We start from the raw sequence: 12,083 nt of genomic DNA, 5'->3' as shown, positions 1-12,083 counted from the left end.
GCCTAGCGGACATTTTTCGGCAGACATTTCTCCAGCTGATGGTTTTCAAGCAGATAAAAATTTCTTAGCATGCTAAGAAATCTATCCGCTGGAAACCTGTCCGTTGGACTGATCCGGTCGTCTGTACAGACTCACCGGATAAGTTCAAGCGATCCCCATTCCTTGCATGCGTCTAAGTGATTTGACGCATGCGTGGAAGTATTTACCTTCCAGGGTCGCACACGTCGCGGCGACGGCGCGGCACGTCACTGCGTATGTTTTCTGCGGGGATTTTGATCTGATGGTGTGTACAGCCCATCAGATCAAAATCGGGAGCAGAAATGTCCGCTGGAAACGGTCCGGCGGACCGTTTCCAACGGATATCCTCTCGTCTGTACGAGGCCTAACAATTCCCTTGTGTATAGCACTGGCTGCTGGTATCCACTACACATTTCTAGCACTAACAAGTTGTCTACACATGTACACTTCTCAAAACTATGAATTAGAGGTTCTTATTCACTGCACAGACTTGAAGTTTAGCTCTAAAAATATAAGCATATTTAATGGTATTAGACCCATTTTTGCAGTCTTTTGGGCCCTGAAAACACTCTTATTAGAATCTCCTATCTGTGTACTATTTTACCCTGTGATTCTGATGGCCACTCTCTTTTACCCTCTGACACTAATGAGTACACTGACAGAATTTTTTTTCTGCCTCATGAAAGATAAGGGAGGATTGTGCCCCTAAAATGTTTCCTAGTGTGGAACTAAATCTAATAAAATATGATTAGGATGGGAAGACGTGTTACACTTGTATGCTCCACAGCATATTATGAACTCTGCATGCATGTATAAAATCTGTGTTAGGATAATCTTTCCAGTGAACCACCAGATCTCTCTCACTGTACTCACCCTCCGAAACCCTGCTGTACATAATTACCAACAAACTCTCCACACACTGCACTTTCAGTGTGACCCCCCCTACAATGGAACACATGCCCTTTGGAACAATATGACAGCGCTGAGTATATAAGAGTTTTGCCTTTTGAATAAATCTCCCCTCCCTGAAAGTAAGAAAATTACAGTGTTCATAAATGTTTGTTCTTCTATCTGCTTGCAATTTAGGCTATTAAGTCTCCCTGGGGGATCTCAGACTTATCAGTGAGGAAATACGTCCATAGTGTGTATGTACTAGCCAGAATCTAGGCTAACAACGCTAAGGTTTCCTGTTGTCTCATTGCATTCTGACCCACAACACTGACCAATGCTGCATGATAAGTAAAACTTGAGGGGTGGATCTCAGATATCCAGGGCTTTTTTTTCAGCTGGAACTTGGTGGAACTCGGTTCCACCAACTCTGGGTCAGACCCTCTGCTCCCTGCTGACTACTATTACTTGAAAACACAAACGTTTGGCTTCTATGCTTACAAGTGACAGCTTGTTCCACAACAGCTCCCACAGATCAGATCTCTTGAGATCAGATCAGATCCTTCTTGAGTGAAGGATGTGGACAAGGGATATGCAAGTACATGGGGTGCAGTGAAAATGCCAACATCACCACTAGATGATCTCCTGGCAAGTGAGAGAGGTGGAGCCAACTACAGTATGCAGGGAGGTACTAGAGCTGACTGGGTGCTTCAGCTTAGTACGGCAACAAAAATAAGAAATGTGGAAGATGGTGGAGCTTTTAAGAAGATGGGGAGAAGTTGGGGTCAGTAGAGGGTGGTTGCATGCAGAGGTCAGAGCTGAAGAGGGGTAAACGCGAGATGGGGATGGGGGATGCAGAGGTAAGCAGCTGTGGGAGAAGGCTTCACACTGTGTGTAGCGCACACCTGAACTCTGCACTCTGTATGCAGCGCACCCCTGAACTCTTGGTATTTAATGACCCTGTTAACACCCTTCCCCTGTTAGTGAAATTTGACCACACCCACTATTTGATGTGGTATGGAGGGTGTGTGTAAGCGATGGGTTGAAGCGTCGTGATTGAGTTCCTGTACCTATTTTCCGAGAAAAAGAAGCCCTGCAGATTTGAGAGCAGACATCCACAGTACAGTGTTTCAGTACAGCCATTCAAGCTAACAACACTGAGGTTTCATGCCATCTCACTAGAACTGAACCCCCCACACACTTATATATATATACATTTTAGGTATTTCCTGTACTTCACTACAATTCACAATTGTGGTCTGCACTCTGCATGTGAATCTGGATGTGTGCTTTTTATGGCAAAGTTGTCCTATGTTTTAATGTGTATTGCACAGTGAACAATTACTGTATCTGTCCAATTTTGATAAGCAATAAAGTTCATAACCATAGGTAAGACTGCTGTTCGCCTCTTTCCCCTCCTCCCTTTTGAACTCTTTGGGGTATTTTACCCACTTTGTGTCTCCATTATCCTTTGTGTTCAGGAGTTGACGGGATAGGCACCACCCAAATCGGTGAGTCAGCATAACTATCAGTGCTGGCCAACGCATAGACCCAGCACTCATGATCCTACGTTACCTAACCAGTGTTTTATTATTTGTCACTATCATTTGAACAATATGCAATATCTTTGAAATGTTATTATCTCAACCTTTGACGTATCTATAGTATTAAAGTGTTACTAAACCCACAACAGTAAAATCAGTCGGTATATGCAGTAAAGAATGCTTGTTATACTCACTGTGGAACCTAAGGGATTAATCCTACTCATTGTGTAAAAAGGCTGTTTGAACTTGTATGCGCAGATCCTTACCCTCCTTTACTGATAATTTCCTGATAACACAGAGCCTTTGGCTCAGTTTGGTGTGTATTGCTAGAGAGGTTTTCTTTTTCTTGGAAGAGTGCATGTGATCAGCACAAGGCCAGTCAGCACTGTCCAGACAGAGGGTCAGGGGCCTTACAGTCTAATAGAACAGTCAGAAAACTCCTCCTACAAGTTTTAACCAGTGCTTGTCACAAGACTGCTCTAACTGCTAATGAAAAAGGTATTTAGCAGTTTTTATTTACTAAAATAATTGCAATTCCATTGTCTGTGTATTGCGGGAAACAGATATAGTGAATGCAGGATTAGTAACACTTTAGGACATTAAAATATCTGATATCTGCTTCAGGTACAGTAGGTACAATATTTATTATTCTGCCTTTAGTTACTAGGTAGCCACAAGCATCAAAATCACACCACGTTTGCCCACTCTTATTTACTGTGGCCCTTCAACATACTGTAGTAATAGGGCTTTATATGTGAAGTGCTCATCCCTGGAGGGGCCGCTGAGTATATGCCCAGGTCTCACTTACCTGTTTAGAGGGTGCCAGTCACCAGTTCCAAGTACACAGAAAAACACAGGCTCAGTCTACCAAATTTCTCTCTAAAAATTTATTGAATTGCTTTGATTAGGAGAGAGGGGAAAGGGTGCAGGATACTCTACACATGCAAAACAGATACGAGAGGACAGATTATTGAGCAAAAATCCTCCAACAGCAGCCTTTGCTGGAGGTAATGGGGATTCCATGATAATCTGAGGCCCCGTTCGCACCGCAACGCTTACACCGCATCCAATTCGCAAAACATTTTAAAATACATTTATTTTAATGAGGCTGGTTCACATATGTGTGATGCATTTGCACTGCGCATTGCCCAAATAACGTGTGCGATGTCTAGGCATTGCGGTGTGAATTGTCTGCACATTATCTTCTATGGGAATGCATCTGATTCGCAGATGTGTTCCGTTCTGAACAGGAATTCTCTCCCTGCTCACTACACTCCCCCCTCCCCTCTCCCATGTCAGCAACTCCACAGCTACAACGCAGACAAACCACTAAACAGCTCTGTTTTATCTTCGCAGAGAAAAAAGAGCTGGAATTCGCACTGCACAAGTGTGAACCCAGCCTGAGACTCTGTATGAAAAGTCCCAGTCATTACAGCAACATTTGGTATTAATCCCAAAAGCAAATGTACACCTTGAGTCTTAGGCAAAACGGAGTAATATCCCACACACCTGGTGGTCACTAAATGCAGCAATCTGTATCCACCTATACTTTAAACCTAATGTATCTGCTTACAATGGAAAACACTCTCCATCTATCTATATGCACAGAGATGACAAGAATACCATTCCGAGGTCTATGCAGGCTAGGACACACAGCAATTGGTTTCTTGTTTTGGTGCATAAGGCCTCTGTTTACATATAGATAGCATAGTGTTTGAACTGGGAACTTTGTATTATGACAAGAGGAGGAGACGCAGAGCGGCGGTGACATTTCCCGGGGTAAAAAACTGTACTTCCCCTACAACATCCCCATTGGTTAGAAGTCCGGGGACGGAGTGTAGTGATTGGACATTCCCCGGGGGCAGGGATCACTAACACTGCTCTGCGACTCCTATAAATAACAACAGCTGACGCCACGCTGACAAGCCTCAGAAGACGAACAGCTAATTCGAAACGTACGTCAGGCCTGTACGTGTGACATCACTTCCGGGTGTACGAGAGGTGGTTTGGCTGGAACGCACGCCACTACCTAGGACACACACGCCATCACTCTGTGTAGCTAGGCTGAGCCGGCATCTAGGGCGATTTGAAGCCAGCCTATTCAGCTACGAGTGATTTCATTTATCCTCTTTATTTTAGTTCATTTTATGATTGGTGTCCTCTGCCTACCTGCCCGCAGGGGACTACCGTTTTACTGGCAGTCAGCCCGCACACCTCAATACCAGCTAGTAGGTGCGGACATTGCCATTTACTTTTAATTTTTATGAGTTTTTTACTTTTATTATTTATTTTTTAAATGTTTCTTGTGAGTGGCTTGTATCCACATGCTTTTTGAATAAACCAGCGTTTTTACAAGATCAAGCTGTCAAAACTTTATTACACCATCGGAGCCCCCTGTATGTGCTTTTTTCTTATCCGAGGGACCAAGGGAACTACACCATCTGGACCTATAGCAGCACCATATACGCTTGGAGGAGGGATCCAGCAGCATCTAACAGCAGTGGCTTCCTGAACCCCCGATACATGCGGATTACCCCAAGAGGGGACCTCTATCTGGTGAGTGGGGTAGCCTGAGGGGAGCACCGGGAGCACTCGGAGTTGTGTGACAGAGGCACCACTTTCACACCCACCTGTCTGTTGGACTTTTTTTCCAATCTACCAAGATCTTTTGTATATTTCCCTATGGTTTCGATTACAGAAAGAAGAATGTTGAACTATATATTTATTTGACACATTTTTTTGACAGTTTGTGCAATGTTTTTTTCCCAGGATGGACATTATATTTTATATTTTATATATATATGTTACAATTAGTGTACACTTATAGTCCACCCACTGCTCCATCTGGGGCACGCTTACAGTAATACCCCTTTTTTCCTGTAAAGGGGACAGGAGCCTACCTATTATTATCGCGCCCGGACAGATTGTGTCTAAGTAGAGGCGTGGATGATTGATTGGGCTGAGTTGTATCTGATTTATGCACTTAGCTGTATTCCTGTTACACCTACCTGTTACTATATAGCAAGGGTTTATCATCTAGAGTATATTACCTGCAGTTGATACCTCATATATAGCTACCTAAGTATAGAATGCCATACACTATGTGCTAGTGCATTGAATAGCATATTTTGTATATAAGAAGACATTGTACTCTATCATCCTATCAGTAGCACATACCAACTGCGGACTTTCATTACTGTAGTTTCTTGAGGAGTATTATCAGAACACACTGCACACCCAGCGTCCTATCAGGGGGTTATGATATATACCCCTCATCTAGCTCCTTATATAGTGCTTATATAGCAGCGCCACCATCCCTATCCATATATCCATTTACTGATAATTTCCTGATAACACAGAGCCTTTGGCTCAGTTTGGTGTGTATTGCTAGAGAGGTTTTCTTTTTCTTGGAAGAGTGCATGTGATCAGCACAAGGCCAGTCAGCACTGTCCAGACAGAGGGTCAGGGGCCTTACAGTCTAATAGAACAGTCAGAAAACTCCTCCTACAAGTTTTAACCAGTGCTTGTCACAAGACTGCTCTAACTGCTAATGAAAAAGGTATTTAGCAGTTTTTATTTACTAAAATAATTGCAATTCCATTGTCTGTGTATTGCGGGAAACAGATATAGTGAATGCAGGATTAGTAACACTTTAGGACATTAAAATATCTGATATCTGCTTCAGGTACAGTAGGTACAATATTTATTATTCTGCCTTTAGTTACTAGGTAGCCACAAGCATCAAAATCACACCACGTTTGCCCACTCTTATTTACTGTGGCCCTTCAACATACTGTAGTAATAGGGCTTTATATGTGAAGTGCTCATCCCTGGAGGGGCCGCTGAGTATATGCCCAGGTCTCACTTACCTGTTTAGAGGGTGCCAGTCACCAGTTCCAAGTACACAGAAAAACACAGGCTCAGTCTACCAAATTTCTCTCTAAAAATTTATTGAAGTGCTTTGATTAGGAGAGAGGGGAAAGGGTGCAGGATACTCTACACATGCAAAACAGATACGAGAGGACAGATTATTGAGCAAAAATCCTCCAACAGCAGCCTTTGCTGGAGGTAATGGGGATTCCATGATAATCTGAGGCCCCGTTCGCACCGCAACGCTTACACCGCATCCAATTCGCAAAACATTTTAAAATACATTTATTTTAATGAGGCTGGTTCACATATGTGTGATGCATTTGCACTGCGCATTGCCCAAATAACGTGTGCGATGTCTAGGCATTGCGGTGTGAATTGTCTGCACATTATCTTCTATGGGAATGCATCTGATTCGCAGATGTGTTCCGTTCTGAACAGGAATTCTCTCCCTGCTCACTACACTCCCCCCTCCCCTCTCCCATGTCAGCAACTCCACAGCTACAACGCAGACAAACCACTAAACAGCTCTGTTTTATCTTCGCAGAGAAAAAAGAGCTGGAATTCGCACTGCACAAGTGTGAACCCAGCCTGAGACTCTGTATGAAAAGTCCCAGTCATTACAGCAACATTTGGTATTAATCCCAAAAGCAAATGTACACCTTGAGTCTTAGGCAAAAGTCCTACTCACAATGACATCCATCCAGCTTCCACGAGACACTCCGTAGTAAGGGAAAATTACCTTCTGCAGACCAGGTTCCATAGGTAATGCCCTCCAGCAAATATCTTTCAGGTACATTCAGGTCCTCAGCCAAGCACATGCTGAGGCCTAGCAACAGCTCATCAATACACTGGCTGCCTCCCAGGGGCAGCAGCCCCAGGAGAATAACATTGCTGAACAAGTCTCCCAAACTTTTTTTCTCCATTTCCCCAGCCACCTCCTGGGTACCCTGTTCCATTGCTTGACTGAGGTCAGATGAATATTCATACATTTAGTGGCTGATTCCCCTTCTCTATCTCTGGAAGCTTCTTCCAGAGGCAGAAAGGAGTAATCAACCACCAAGCTTAGGAAAACCTGGCCAAACCTAGAAAAGGGATTGCTGCTCAACTGAATACAGCAGAGTCAAAAATGAAATTTAACCTGACTAGGGCAGGGCACTACACTGAGCAGTACTTCTACACATTTTCAACAGTTATCATATTAAAATTTGTAATGATTTTTTAGACAGCGTTGCTCTTTAAGGAGGTCTAATGCGTCCCAAAAAGGCAAGCAAAGGACAAGGAACTAGTTACTAATATTGCATGTGGTTTCCCTGCATCTGATCTTTCTATTACTGACTGACAATGCCTTGTTCTACTCTTTTCCTTAATTGTGACAGTACTAGTCCCTACCACAGTGTTAGTAGAGGCAAAGAGTACACAAGGTTCTCATCAATGCAGAGTGAAAGGCACCAAAAGTTCTGTTTAGATAGGAGAAAACTTATTTTGACTTTCTCTAGAATTTGTTACTCCAGATTGGAGTCTGGAGTTTAGAGACTTCAAAGAGCTTTGGGAAGGAAGAAGCCCCCAATCCTGTGTGTGGGATCTATTTACTTTCTGAACAGCCACTTTAACACACAATCTATTATGCTTTTCTTTATCTTTTCCACAAATTATTTTTTATTTGTGTTCTCCATAAAACATAATTTTATTTATGTTTTGGCTCGTTATCCTAAAAGCCATAGATAAAATAGGAATGTGCTTATTGTGTTAATGAAAATAACATTTATGACATAATCTTAAACATTTTCTACATTAAGCGTAGGACAGCAAAAGGTGGTATGAATGAATAATTCATGTTGCATATTGTGATTCAACCATTTAGTCAATAGAATTTAATTAGTTTGCTTTAAACAAATGTTAATGGTAAAGGGCATCTTTTCTGGTATAGAATTTTAGACTCATAGTGGAGGGGTGGGTAAAAATCATTACATTTACAAATCATTTACAAAAAAGATATTAAATGACTAAATTTAAAGTTATTATCCTGCTGTATATATTACAGTATATGAAAAAAAAGAAGTTGTACTAACCACTTTGAACACTATTATGTCAAAGGCTTTTGGTACCCTAATGGCACTACAAGCTTTGGCAGTCCAATGCAAGCACATAATTATGTCTGCAATTACCATTAGGTACTTAGGGTTACTGTAATATCATGTCTCTGATGCTTCCTGATATTGTCAAAGGCTGGCTGGCCTCCATCTGTCTCCCTCTTGTTCCTTTTATCCCATGACTATAATTGCTGGCCAAAAGAGACAGGCTGAAAGTACCAGTTTTTAACACTTCAGGAATAGACAGCATGCAGTGAAGTGAGAATAACTGTATTAAAGTTGACATCTCCTATACAATGACAGTGGTATCTGTCCCATTATAACTGTTTGGAGTGCTTAGCTGAACTAGGTATAACAGCAAAAGCAGGATAGCTTCTGTAAGGCACACATGTGTGAGATACTCATTTTTGTGAGATACTATATATATATATATATATATATATATATATATATATATATATATATATATACATACACACACTGCTCAAATTTTTTTTTAAAAGGAACACTTTTGAATCAGAACTCCTGGGATATTGATTTGGTCAGTTAAGTAGCAGAGGGGTGTATACAGAGGGGGTTGGTAATCAGTTTAAGTTGCTTTGCTGTTAATTAACAACAGGTGCACTAGATGGGCAACAACGAGACAACCTTCAAAACAGGAAAGGTTTTTCAGGTGGAGGTGCCTGACATTTTTTTCCCCTACTCATCTTTTCTGACTGTTTTTCACTAGGCTAGGGTCAGTGTCACTACTGGTAACACAAGGCGATACTTTGACCCTATAAAGGTTGCACAGGCAGTCCAACTCAATACGTGTCATTGCCAGAAGGTTTGCTGTGTCTCCCAGCACAGTCTCAAGAGCATGGAGGAGATTCCAGGAGACAGGCAGTTACTCTAGGAAAGCTGGACAGAGCCGTAGAAGGTCCTTAACCCATCAGTAGGACCGGTATCTGCTCCTTTGTGCAAGAAGGAACAGGATGAGCACTGCCAGAGCCCTACAAAATGACCTCCAGCAGGCCACTGGTGTGAATGTCTCTGACCAAACAATCAGAAACAGACTACATGGGGGTGGCCTGAGGGCCCGACGTCTTCTAGTGTGCTCTGTGCTCAATGCCGGACACTGTGGAGCTCGATTGGCATTTTACATTGAACACCATAATTGGCAGGTCCGCCACTGGCACCCTATGCTTTTTACAGATGAGAGCAGGTTCACCCTGAGCATATGTGACAGACGTGAAAGGGTCTGGAAAAGCAGCAGAGAACTTTATGCTGCCTGTAACATCATTCAGCATGACCAGTTTGGTGGTGGGTCAGTGATGGTCTGGGGAGGCATATCCATGGAGGGATGCACAGACCTCTACAGGCTACACAATGGCACCCTGACTTCCATTAGGTATTGGGATGAAATACTTGGACTTATTGTCAGACCCTACGCTGGTGCAGTGGGTCCTGGGTTCCTCCTGTTGCACGACAATGCCCGGTTTCATGTGGAGAGAGCATGCAGCCAGTTCCTGGAGGATGAAGAAATTGATACCATTGCATGGCCCCCACGCTGGACATTATGTTTTGGTCCATCCAATTCTTTGTCTTTTATATGCAAGACAAGTTCACGGCCAATGGCCTTCGAACAAAGTCCTACTCTTTGTCTGCGGAAAATCTGATCATGTGTACCAGGCTTAAGTTTCACATACTGTATCAGCTGCTGTCCTTATATTGCACTTGCATGGCTTTTGAAACAGGAAGTGAACTTTTTCTTGCAATGCTAGGGTCAAACACCAATGGCTGCTGTGTCCTGCAATTCACACAGGACATACTGTAAGGATGTTTACAATAGAATACTTCCGCCAGGCTGCATGGGGGGCAGAAACAGTCTACAAGCATGGTATCTGCATCTAGCTTTATTCTTACAAACTGCACAGTGCATTTAAAACTGCTCTTGTCTGCATTAGCCTGCTTCTGTAAAAGTTGAACTTAGCCTTTAAAATTTCTTTCATTTTTTTGCAGTCAAATTTGAGAAGATCCCACTATATGCTTTTTCCCATTCATTCATACCTTACATTTTTTTTATTTTTTTGTTTTATTGTTTTATGTTTCTTACAGTACCTATTAGATGTTTATAGGTTAAAGGTTTCATGACTGACTCAAAGCATTTCTCATCCTTTTCTGTGTGACCTGTCCCAATAGAAAGGTTTAGGGACAGGGTGGGCTCCTTCCCGTCACCATACAATGGAGAGGGTGGGCTCCTTCCCGTCACCATACAATGGAAAAGTCCAGTTTGTATTTAACCTTTTGTGAAGTCTCGTACACACGCTCGGTTTTCTCGGCAAGAACCAGCAAGAAAACTGCTGGCAGAGCGTGTGTACGAGGCTTCCAGGTTTCTCGTCTGAAAATCTTCTCAGAATCTCGATGAGAAAAATAGAGTTCCTGCTCTCTATTTTCTCGTCGAGATTCTTGTCGGCCTGTTTCCTGATGAGAAACCCAAGCGTCTGTATACTTACCTGTCACCGTGGAAACCCGCACATGTTCGAAATGACTTTGACGCATGCGCAGTAGCTTCCACGGCATAGGTAGGGTGAAGCAAGATGGTGGCGACGGCATTGAATGTGACGAGCGCATGTTCATCATACATGATGATGTCACCACATTCCTGCCTTTCAAAAGAACCAAGGTTCTTTTAAAAAGGAGTGTGTGTACACTCAGGCGGCAAGAGGTTCTTGCAAAGAATCTCGTCAGGAAAAACAATGTTTTTTTCCTGACGAGATTCTGGCCCGTGTGTACGAGGCTTTAGAGTAGACGGTATTCAAATCTTAATTTACAGTGGATGAAGTTAAATCTGCTAGCACAGTACACAAAACATTATTTTAGGCAAACACAGCTCCTCAGTCACTTAATAAACAAAAAGAACTTGTAGACTTTTTTAGTGCTGGAGTTTCTGGAAAAGAACATCTTAAATATAAAATAAGTATACATTTTTAAATAATGTGTTATACTATGTAGTGCTGCCCTCTTGAGGGTCGCAAGTTAAATCAGTACCCCCTGGTTGCCCTGACCCTGTGAGTCCTCTGCCACCTCTGACACCCAGGGTTCATACATTTTCATTTCTTTTAACCACTTCCCAACCGGCTCCTGCACCTATACGGCGGCAGGATGGCTCTCCTGCGCGAATTGCCGTATACGTACAGTGGCCTCTTTAAGAGCCATAGCAGGCACATATCCACTGTACGGCGGGGGACTCGATGCGTGTGGCCGGTGGGCGCGATCACCTCCGGCCACCAGTGATCGCAGGCACGAGAGCCAGAATGGGGATTTGTGTGTGTAAACACACAAATCCCTGTTCTGACAGGGGAGGAGAAACAGATTGTCTGTTCCTACAAAATGGGAACAATGATCTGGCTCCTCCTCTAGTCAGTTACATCCCCTCACAGTTAGAAACACACCTAGGGAACACACTTAACCCCTTGATCACCCCCTAGTGTTAACCCCTTCCCTGCCAGTGTCATTTATACAGTAATCAGTGGCTATTTTTAGCTCTGATCGCGGTATGAATGCCAATGGTCCCCAAAAAAGTGTCAAATGTGTCCGATCTGTACACTGCAATGTCACAGTCCTAATAAAAATTGGTGATCGCCACCATTACAAGTAAAAAAAAAAAAAAAATGCCATAAATCTATCC

This window comes from Rana temporaria, chromosome 5, assembly GCF_905171775.1.
Source record: "Rana temporaria chromosome 5, aRanTem1.1, whole genome shotgun sequence".
Classification (NCBI taxonomy): domain Eukaryota; kingdom Metazoa; phylum Chordata; class Amphibia; order Anura; family Ranidae; genus Rana; species Rana temporaria.
The sequence above is the reverse complement of the archived record's forward strand: the minus strand, read 5'-3'. Positions refer to the sequence as shown.